We start from the raw sequence: 12,312 nt of genomic DNA, 5'->3' as shown, positions 1-12,312 counted from the left end.
TGGGAAATCAGAAATAAATCTCTCTTCTGGTTCTATTTCCTTTTCTGCTCCTTGTGGCCTCTGTGGTATTTAGCTTTAATCCTTGGAGACCTGGCCAGAGAAGGATTGTGGATAAGAAAAGGTGGGTATGAGGGGGGACATGGAGGGATGGTGTTTTCTCAGAGTCAGGATGAGAAATTAAAAGCCTTGGAAGGTTTGGATGTTACGCATTATGTGGGTTCAAAGGGACTTTGGGTGCCATGGAACAGGGCTTTTGGGGGACTCAGAATGAAGTTTATAATTATGAATGAGAGGCCGACTTAACTATTGAGGGAGAAACCACTGGAGCTGGTGCAGTGAAAGGTGAGGGAGTGCCATTCCCCTGGACTTGGATGGGCATGAAGGGTGAGACAAGGGTAAGGGAAATGACAAGGTAGTTGAAGACTCTATATAATGCCCTGACATTGGGACAAGAGGGAGCACAAGGCTGGTAGAGGACATGTGATAGGGGCAACCGGGAGAAGGAGATGAGCATCCAGTTGGTGACTAGGAGTCTGAAGAGAAATGAGGAATTGTAGAATAGGGACACTATGAGCATAGAAGATGATTCCTGGGAGTTCGGGATTTGTATCAGGAAGGGAGTTGGAGTGCAGGGTAGTCACCCTAGAAAAGGGGTTGCATGGAATTGGAGTAACGGTGGGGAATGAAGGTTAGTCTTGGAATTGAAGACAAAATTGGGTGTCTGAGGTGTCCAGTCTCCAGTTTTGGCCCAGTAGAGACATGTGCAGCTGGATCTCAAAGCATTGCCCAAAGGCAGCAGTTTCCACATGACCTGGGAGAGCCATGAAAGGACATATTTAATTCTCATACCACTAGACGTGGCTCAGCTAAGTCAACAAGTTAGCCGTGTCCCAGGGCATTTGTGTGTCAGTGAGTAAGTCTGACTAGGAGCCTAGGGACAGGCAAGGGAGTAGCTGATGGTGTGTGTTGCAGAAGGAGGAATTGAGGGCCAGGATAAACTGGAGTGAGTGGAGCCTTTTCCTTCTTTCTTGACCAGTCAAAGTGAACTTCCTGTGATTCCACAGTTGAGAGCTCTGTGACAGGTTACAGGGCTGGAGTGGTAGGTGTCCATGGTCTTGGCTACCTGTTCTTATCTTATCCATGATGTGACACTTCCATCTGTGATGGTTGCTTCTCTCCCCACCTGACCTTCTGTTGGTGGGTGTGATAGAACCCAGATCATGATGAGCATTTATGGCTACTGGCTCACCTTACAGCCCATGTTCAGACTCTCTGTCTCTCCTGAGGCCAAGAAGCTGGTCAATGGCTGTTGTTCTATTGCCTTAGAATAGACCCAAACCATAGGAATATGCATGTCATTCTCTATGAGGTATTACAAGAGGCTTAACAAAGCACCTTTCATTCTTCTAACATGAATTAGATGAAGGTACAATCACAGAAACTTTTCCATTACTCTGTAGGGTACCGTCCAGCATTGCCCAGACTATTGTAGCCATGAAAACTTCATAGATGTGTCAGACCCCTGAATGGTCAGCGTCATGGATGTCCTTACAGCTCATACTTTGCTTAAACTGCTGATCATTAGAACTGACCCTGACACTGTTGTCACTGTCATCACTGATGTTATTGTCATAGAGCATCAACAGCAGCAGGCATCCACTTCCACCCTTCAGAGCACACATGAATAGGAAGGCACTCAGAAATCTTATCGTTTTGTTCATCTTTAGTGCAAGAGACTCCAGTTCTCACATTGAGGATGACTGTAGGTCTCTAGGTATTTTATGACTTCATTTTGGGATGAAATTAACTTAGAGGATGAACACATCCATTTGCCTCGGTAGGGAGGGCCAACGTCATTGGATACCAATCTGTGAAGTCACTTATAAGGGCCTGCAGTAGGTATAATACATTGCTTTTGACATTTTGAAATTCTTCTTTTTTCGTTATTGATTAAGGTATTACATATGTGTCCTTACCCCCGCCCCCAATTGTTGAAATTCTTAATAACACTTACTATACTTGCTTATGTCTCTAGCAGAGACCCCAGGCTGAAGAAAATGGTTTGAGCTTGGCTGGTGTGGCTCAGTGGATGAGACTCCACCTATGAACCAGGAGTTCATGGTTCCATTCCCACTCAGGGTACATGCTCAGGTTGCAGACTCCATCACCAGTGTGAGGCATGCGGGAGGAAGCCAATGATTCTCTGTCATCATTGATATTTCTGTCTCTCTCTACTTCTTCCTTTCTCTCTTAAATCAATTTAAAACAATTTTTTTTTAAGAAAAAGTGTTTTGGCCCTATTTGGTAGGTGCAAGTTGTAATGTGACCACCAGAGGGCAGCACCACAACAAAGTAAACTAAAGGAGCTGAGAAGGAATGTGAAAGGGTTTTGTCTTTCTCTACTCTAATGAGCAGAACCACCCCTCTCCCCACTCCCTGTAGCTGGCAGAAGGAACGTTCTCCATCTATGACGTACTTCAGAGATTTGAATTTAAAGAAATCACAGAAAGTTGGCTTAAATGTGAGTAGCATTAAACAGATACAGTAAAGTCTGCACTAAATACTGGTCTTCAGGAAAGTACTGGGGAGACAGGATAAGAAGACCGTGTGTGTGTGTGTGTGTGTGTGTGTGTGTGTGTGTGTGTTGATGATGATGATGATGGGACAGAAAGAACCTGAGTCCTTATCTTCAAAGAGGGAAGAACTTGGATTAGATAATGCCTAAAGGGGGTAAAAACTGTAAGCAAAGCACTGTGTTTAGAAAAGACTTCGGCTCCATCTAGGGGAGCTGTTGTTGTTTGGGACAAATGTCCTCAGCATGGCCCAGACAGAGAAGCAGGGACCTTTCTGTGATCACTTTGAACAGAACATTGAGACACAGAGCTTATCACAGCACCATCCAGTGTTGTCACATATGCATACAGGAAAGAACATCCAAGGAGAGGGAGACTGGAACGGGGTTTGTTCATAGTGTGAATATCAGACACAGAATAACAATTTCATGTTTCACCTGCAGGAAAAGTTAAAATCTCTTTAAGGTTTTAAGTGATCAAATCAACACAATATGCCCCCGCTGGGTCTTAAATACTGATTAAGGTTTGTCTGAGAAACCCAAACTTCTTGGTTCTTTGTCCGAATGACATATGATAGGCAATGACATGTTCAATGTGGTTGTTTTGTTTTTTCTCATCAGGAACATAGAATTGAAAAACTATAATCTTTGGTTTATGAACCAGTACGTAAATGATCTGCCTTCCTTTTAAGAAATGTATTACTTATTTAAGTTAAATTTTACTTATTTTCTTATATATATGGGTGCTGACTGAATTTGCAGCTTTGATAATGGTCTCCAAGGACAGGACGGGAGATTTTCCAGGGAATACCTGTTATTTCCCAGGTGAAAACACTGGGAAATGGACTGTGTTGATCTCAGGCCATAGTCCCCTGCGGCCTCTAGCACCCACCATCCCCATGGCCTGAGTGCTGAGAGAGGAACAACTTACATGCTACAAAACCATTTCCCTCTTCCAGACTCACACACTGAAACTGTTCTCAGAGATTCAGGAAATTACTGCCTTCAGTTTCTCTGTTTTCTGTATGTTTTCCAAGGAATTTAGGAAAGAATGAGTTAAGCCAATATGGGGCATCTCTCCTACACAGCACTGTGGTACCTTTAGTGTAACATGTGCACAACCATGATCTTTATTATCCCCACCTCCCAACCTGATCCTCCTAGAACCTTCCACTTCTCAGTCAAGATCAATGCCATCCTTCCAGGTGCTTGGCTCAGAAATATTGGCATTATTCTTGATGCCTCCCTTGCTCTCACAGTAATCTCTAGTCCGTCAGCACACATGCAGTCAGTGTACACAGTATAGATAGAATACGAACACTCAGGTACAAGCCACCATCACTCCTACTAGAGGTTATTGGAACAGTCTTCTAAGTGGTTTTAATGCTGCCTCCTTAACCCACCTTATAGTCTTTTCCCCAGAGTAGGACCTGTGAATTCTTAGAGTTGAATTATTTAAAAACCCATGTCAAGTCATCCCTTTTCTTCCCAAAGGCCTCCTGTCACTCACACCTCAATCATGGCCCACAAGGTCCCACATTAGTGCTGCTCAAAAGTCTGGTCTGCACAAGACAGGGAGTTTCCACCTGAAGATCAAACAACTCAGTGCATTGGTTGAGAAAGTCTTGCAATTAAGAACATATCAGGTGAAATAAACAGGAAACTGAGCGATGTGGTTGGTCTACTTTGTGTCCCAGGCTCTTTATCTCCTTGCAGATCACCCTTTGATAGTAGAGCCCTAAAACGTCTGGTCCCTGTCTACACTTCTCATGCCATTTGCCTCATCTCATCTATTCTGGCCACAGTGGCTTCCTGACCTTCAAACATAGCAAGCATCCTCCTGGCTCAGAGTCTTTGCCTTGGCCATTTTCTCCCTCTAAAGTAATCTTTCTCCAAAGGCCTACATGACCCCTTTATCCTTCTTCTAGGACTTGCTCAAATGTCATATAATCTTTGAGCATTTCCTTGACCATCCTATATAATAAAAGGATAATATGCTAAGTGTCCGGTCCTCTGATCGTCTGTTCAACCAATCAAAGCGTAATATGCTAATGATATCCTAAGGCCACTCAATCACTCGCTATGACATGCATTGACCACCAGGGGCCAGATGCTCTGACCGGTAGGTTAGCTAGCTGCTGGGGTCTGGCTGATTGGGGCTGAGTGAGTTGGGCCAGACATGCCCTGGAACCATCCCGCAGTCCCTCCGGGGCTGGCCAACCTCCCATGTCCCTTTCTTGCCCTGATCGTGCACCAGCGGGGTCCGTTGGCCTGGCCTGGGCCATCTGCCAATCCGAGCTGAGGCACCCCCCCCCCCGAATGCATGCATTTTATGCATTTGGCCTCTAGCTTTATATAAGAAAATAAATCCCAATCTACCCACACCCTCTCTCCTTCACACCCCTTTAGAAATGCTGTTTATTCTTTGTTGATTGCTTCTCCCTAATCACTACAATATCAGCTATTGAAGCCAGTGACTTTTGTATCTCCTCAACCAGTATAAGCCAGTGCAGAAATTGTGCTCATTGCTCAAATAAGTAATTAATTACTCACTGGTGAATAATATCATACTGGGAAGTGAATACATTCCCTTTAGTTTCATTGTCTGTAAAATGTGAAGAATTCCAGCCCTGTCAACATGTAGGAATCATGGGATGAGCCTCCTTCCTGATATCTATTGCTATGTAACCAAGAAGACCCCAAACTTAAAATCTCTGCATGTCTGACATGATGAGGGACCTGAAAATCACAAACTCCAATGATGATGATAAATGATCAATTTTTGCACAAGGTACTAAAGAAACAAAATCTATGGTGAAGTTCCCTGGAGAAGGGGCACTGGGGTCCTTTGGAGGGTCAGCCCTCCTGGCTTTCAATTCACTCCATCCCTGGAATGACCCTAAGGGATTTGCACTGTCCTCACGCTGGGGGTCAGAGAGAAAACGGGCTTGTACTGGGGTTGTCACTTCACAAGACACAGGACTCAGTGGGACTATTCTGTTGTCCTCTGTACTTACCTGCACACACTATGTAGGTCAGGCACATGGATCAATGCTGCTTCTTTTAATTTACATCGTGTCTCTGAGATATATCCAAGTTGTCATGTGTGACCTTATTCCTCTTGTTGCCATCACTACAAGATTTTTAAACTTCCCCGGGAAAGGACACTTTTATTAAAGGCAAGATCATTGACTGTCCACAGGCCATGATCTGGGTATTCTGAAAGGCAAAGGTCACTGCATGTTTAAAAGCATATCACACTTTTCAAAGGGCAATGTCTTTACAATTAATAAGAAGACACAATTGTTTCATTTACTATAAGGACAAGCTCATTACTCTTTAAAACCTGGGCATTGCATTTTTAAGTAGACATGATTATTTTATCGTTTGAAAAAACATATAATCTTATTTTAATAGGTGACTTTATTAATTATAAAGGGAAAAGTGTCATTTATCAGAAATCGCTCATTATATATTTGTAAAAGATGTAGTTTATATGAAAGATAAGGCACCTCCTCATAAGTATACTTAGAAGGGCAGCCCCTGGGGAGATGGGCACTCAGACCACTGACAGGTGGTGATGCTGGAGTTTAGTGAGACACAGGCTGCAAAGATTCCCAAGGAAAGGAAGGGTCAGTTGAACATGCCCAGGGCAGGTGAGTCTAGCATGGGAGCCAGGGCCCAGGGCTGTGTGTCAGGTTCAAATGTAGTAAGAAATAATGTCTCTTAGGGAAATGCTAATCGAAACAGCAATGAGATTTTTCAAAAATTAAAAGTAGAACTACCAACCAACCCAGCAATTCCACTTCTGATTATTTATCCAAAGAAAATGAAAATACAGATAAAAAAGAAATATGACAGTGACCTAAGTGTCCATCAATAAATGAATGAATATAGTAGATGTGTATAATGTAAAGACAAACACATATAAAAATAAAATAGAATATTACTCAACCATATAAAAGAATGACATCTTGCTATTTGTGCCGAAATGGATGGCTCTGGAGGGTGTTATATTAAGTGACGTAAGTATATGATATTACTGGATGTGGAAGCTAAAATGCAAGACAACTCTGGTTATGTGGCTCAGTAGGTTGAACATTGTCCCATGTACCAAATGGTTGCTGGTTTGATTCCCAGTCAGGGTACATGCAAGGTTTGTGAGCTCAAACCCCATAGGGGTGTGCAGGAGGCAGCTGAATGATGTCCCATTCTCACACTGATGTTTCTCTTTCACCCTCTCCCTTCCTTTTTCTATAAAAATCAATACAAATATTTTAAAAATGAAAATAAATAAAAAGCAGGACAAATGAATAATCAAAACAAAACAAAAACAGGCTCATAGATGCAGAAAAAGAACTTGTGGTTTCTAGAGAGATGTGGGTGGGAGAATGGTAAAATAAGGTGAAGGGGATTAAAGGGTGCAAATTTCCAGGTATAAAGTTAACAAGTCACTGGGATATACCAAACAGCACAGAGCATGTAGTCAGGAATATTGCAATAACTTTGTATTGTGACAGAGGGTTCACAAGAACTATCATGCTGATCACTTTGTAATGTATGTAAATGTCAAGTCATTATGTTGTACACCTCAACCTAATAGAATATTGTAAGTTAATTATGCTTAAATATAAAAAAGAACTTAATGCCCTAACCGGTTTGGCTCAGTGCATAGAGCGTCGGCCTGCGGACTCAAGGGTCCCAGGTTCGATTCCAGTCAAGTGCATGAACCTTGGTTGAGGGCACATACCCAGTGGGAAGTGTGCAGGAGGCAGCTGATCAATGTTTCTCTCTCATCGGTGTTTCTAACTCTCTATTCCGCTTCCTTCCTCTCTGTAAAAAATCAATAAAATATATTTAAAAAACAAAAAAGAACTTAAAAAATACAGTGAGATTCCATCTCACACCCACTAGGATGGCTATTGTCAAAAACCAGAAAATAACAAGTGTTGACAAAAATGTGGAGAGGTCGGAAAGATTGTGCCCTGTTGGTAGGAATGTAAATGCTACAGCCACTTTGGGAAACAGTGTGGAGATTCCTCAAAAAGTTAAACATAGATTTACAATATAACCCAGCCATTCCACTTCTGGGTACATACTCAAAAAATGACAACAGGGTCCCAAATAGATGATATTTATATACACATGTTCATAGCAAATTTATTCACAATAGCTGAAATGTGAATGCAACCCTAGTGTCTATGGGTAGTGAATGGAAAGGCAAAATGTGGTATATACAGGCAATGGAATATTTATTGTTCAGCCTTTAAAAAGGGGATTTCTAGGGAGGCAAGATGGGAAGTAGCTGGAGGCTGCATGACCTTTATCCCAGCCAGGGGCCAGATTTAGAGTTAAGTACTGTGCAATCAACTTGAAAAACCAAGTGAGGTGTAGCTGATTGCAAATATTATATCTAAGGAGCAATGAAGAAGCCACGTTGAGAATGGTAAGAGAAGTAGTGTTGGGAAAGTATAGCCCCCATTGAGCATGTGCAGTGGCTGAGGCCAGAGGGATATCACAGCTGCAAAGCTCCCTCCACTGTTGGTGTGGAGTTTCAACCCCATGCAGGGATCCCAAACCCAGAACAGCAGACATAGAAAGAAGAGCCCAGGTAGCATCAGACACAGGGAGCCAGGGGGACTCTGTCTGCCTGAGAGACTTAGACTGCACCTTCCCAGTGAAGAGGTGCTCCTATTGTTAGCAGCCCCAGTCTGAGAAGTTTGCTCTGGGCTCTGGCTACTGCACGGCCATGTTTGAGTTCAGTGGAAAGGTCTGCAGGCTGCACCCAGCAGTGACTTTGAGGAACCCTCTATATTCATGAAAGACATTGTGCAGAGCCCCAGTCAATGACTAAACTGTTTGCTTGGGGAAAGAGGAAAGGTCTCTTCCACCTGGAGCACACATTTGGAAACCCTTCCCCCACCTTTGGAGCTCCCTGGACTGCTGGGCTGATGGCCTGGGGATATCAGTGCAGGTCTGGAATTTTTGGCCCACACTGCAGACTTCAGAGCCCTAGTGGAGCTTGGAATTTTGGCCTCCACCTTGCTGGGACCTGTTGTAAGGTGAGATTGGAGTCTCATGCAGGGCTGATTTTCCACCCCTTCCATCTTGGTCTTGTGGCATAAAGGGGTCAGTGCCACACAAAGTTGGGATTTGGGGGCTATATTCCCCAGGGTGGCTTCTATCCGGAAACAGGTGGCCAGTGCTTGGCTTTGTGATGCATTGTGGGGAGGCTGATCTGAGCTCCCTGTAAGTTTGCCAGGCAGCCCCAAGAAGGAGAAGTAGAGCGCTCCCTGACTCCCCCCTCAATCCTGCAACCTGCAGACACTACCCCCAACAGGAGACTGTTTGGTTCAACCCTGTGAAGTCAGGGATACCCCCATTGGGTGCAGTCCTATGGGGGATGGGAGAGTGGCTGAGAGAGAAATTCAATGTTACACCCCCAGGGGCTGAGAGGAAGTACTTAGCCCCCCCCCCTCTTGTGGGCTGGGCCAACAACATCTTCAACCAAAGACTCTTCTGATCTATCCCACTGAGCTGAGCCCAGTCAGGTTAACCTGCTCCTGTAAAGGAGAATGCAGGCCCTCCCCAACCTGAAGCTGCAGCAAGCCCCCTTACAGGGAACAAGAGTTGGTGTCTCTGGTGGAGACTGAGGAGTTTAGCTTTTAAGCAGAGACTAATTTCTCATCATTGAGTGCCTCACTGTGTAATCCCCAAGCAGGGGGCCCACTAGTAGACACAGACATAAACAGCTATCAGAGAAGTAACTATGCACAGGTAGCCCAAAACCAGTTACACACAATGTCTGAGAGCCTCTTGCATCTGAAACCCACCCAGAACGACCCAGAACCAACACAACCAGTGGTGAGCTTCAGACCACACCAAAGTTCAATCCAACTAGACCAACAAATGGCACATCAAAGATGGATTCTGGCAGGCTCCAGACCCTGCTGGGAACAACTCCACCTTGAACGGCAATCCCTTGTACAGTATCTTATACATGGTGATAATGTCTGACCCCTTTAAACACCCACCCTGAAGGGTTAATGATCGTGTCACTGAGTCCATCAAGGCACCTTGAGACTGCACCTGCACAGCAGTTTGCACACATTGGTCAAGGTTGAGCTTCATAGTCAACCAGCCTAAGGGTCAATCCCACCCATGAAAGACCCAATTACAAGAGGAACAGCCAAACAATCCACACTAGAGACGTTCCTAGAGCACCCAGCTCCGGAGATCAATGAGACTGCATCACTCTGTCACACAGGACACCTAATACTAGACAAAAAAGACTAAAGGAGTTCATTACCCCCAAACCAGCATTGCAAGAAATGCTAAAGGGACTGTTTTAAGAAGAAGAAGAAATATATAGAGAGAGGAGACGGAAGATGGCGGCGATATAGGCAGACGCGTCCCAGGTCGTGTCCGGGAGCAAATGGAGTGAGCAGCTGAAACTAATAACACCCACCCCGAATTGGCGAAATTACTCAGCTGGTGAGTCAGTTTGCAGCCTGGAAGTGCAGAACTCCCCTGGAAAGGTAAAAAAAAAAACCCAGTGATTTGGGCAGGAAAGTTTGCTAGACCTCTGAGCCCAGAGGGTAGGGGGGGAGACCGAGTGGCAGACAGCCACTTCCCTTGGGACAGGCACAGCCCCTGACTGGGGAAAGGAGATCTGCGGGATTCCTGGCGCCAGGGGATTTGAGATCTGGGTTCTGTGATCACAGAGGACTGAGCCTAAAGGGGGCAGCCTGAAGAGCTGACCAGACCATGCAGTGCCGGGAAGACAAGAGCTTACAGAAACTAAGCCTTCCCCATTTCCGCGGCTGGGGTTTGTTTGTTTGTTTTCACTGAATCCTGTTCATAAGACATTTCGGATACAGGCACTCACCTGTGCTGAAGAGAGGGAGAAGGTGTGGACAAGTGGAATCTGGGGAGAGACTGAGGAGAGAGGGGGGGCCGGGAGAGGTGGCAGCAAATTGAGTGCTGAGACACCCCTGGGCCCAGGATCCAGGCACCCATTCTCTCCAGAGGGTGGGTCTCCTCCACCTAGCCCCCAGGCAAGGAGCACAGCCACACCCAGATTCCACCCTGAATGAGATCAAGGATTAAAATAATCTGATCAGTCCCTGTGAGTTATCAGGGTCTGGCCTATAGAGGGTTTTTCAATCCCAACAACACAGAGCGGGTAACTATTAAGGAACCAGCTCTGGGCAGTGGACTTCACCACACCAGTTTTAAGTGCAATAGAAACGATAAACCCAAGCTACTGGACAGAGAGGCCCTATAGCCTCAAAGGCCAACCCAAAAACACTGCCACCCAGAGGCTGAGCCACAAACTGACTCTTAGCTAAATACAAATTAAGGCAGTCTGGGAAACAAATACGGCCTGCTTTAAAATCAGGACTGTGGTTTACAACACGGAGGAACAGTGTATCGCAGGGAAATTCAACATTCTCCTGAATACCTGACAGGACTAAGGCAAGCCAGACTGACGAGTAGAAGAACTGAAGGACCTTCAGTACTGCAATTTTTTTTTCTTTTTTTCTTTTTTCACCTTTTAACTAAGAAACCATGTTTTTTCTTTTTTTTTCCATCACCTGATTTTACCCTTTTAATGACTACATTTTTATTTTTAACCAGTATTATTACTGCTACCATTTTACCATTTTTTAAAGTGCCATTTTATTTTCTCTTTATTTTATTTTGGGATTAGTGTTCTCTATTCTATTTTCATCATTCCTTTAGCATCAATTTTCCCTACCTCAATTTTACCTCTATGCTAAAACCCTCTCCCTCACTTTTCCCCTTTTGTTGTCCTGTTTCTCTTACCCTATTCCTGCTTTAGATTTTCCCTATTCCTTCTGTTTACCTCCTGTCAAAATTGCACCCTACTTATATATCCTATTTCCAATCCACTGCTCTAAATCCTTATACACATATCCCTTACCTTTCTTCACTATCCAAATTTTTTTTCTTCTTTTATTTTTCTATTGTTTTGTTGCTGTTTGCTTGATTGTTGAGTATATTGGTTTTTTTTGTTGTTGCTGTTTGTTTGTTTTTTGCGTCTGTGTGTGTGTGTGTGTTTAGGACTGGTTGTGAGACTCTTTTGCTTTTTCTTTTTCTTTTTTTCTGCTGGTTTTTCCCCTCCCACTACCCCAACTCCCCCCCCCCCCCCGGTTATTTTTGTGCTTCTGTTTTCCCTTGACTCTCTGGATATTATTGGTTGTTTCTAGTTTGCATTCATCTACAGGGAGCTGTTGCTGGAGTTTGTTGGGATTAGTGGTGGTTCTATAGGAGTTTTCTCCTCATATACATAGCCTCTTTCCCTCTTCTACTTCATTCTCTCTTTCCGCTCTTTTTTTTCTTCTCTTTTTTTTTTCTCTTTTCTTTCCCCCACCTTTTTCCCAATTTCATTTTTGCACTACTTTTATTTTTCTTCCCAACTTTTCTTTTCTTTTCTTTTTTCTCTTTTATCTTTTACTCTTCTTTCTTCCTTGTCCCCTAATATTCTTAATTCGGGTGGTCACCTTTATTTGGGGTTATTAATATTGTGAATATATTTGTGTTTAGTGCCTGGTACGTGGTGCTTTGTTGTGTTGTATTTGTGCCTTTAAATCAACGCAGCAGATCCAAGCAACAGCAGCCTCCTAAGCACCACACCCTCTGTCTGAGGAACAGCAGCTGTACGGGAAGCCTCCCCCGCACCAGTCAGAAGAGCCACCACAGCTGTGAACAGCACC

The sequence above is a fragment of the Myotis nattereri genome (genome assembly GCF_964212035.1).
Source record: "Myotis nattereri genome assembly, chromosome: 15".
NCBI lineage: Eukaryota > Metazoa > Chordata > Mammalia > Chiroptera > Vespertilionidae > Myotis > Myotis nattereri.
This window is presented reverse-complemented; position numbering follows the sequence as displayed.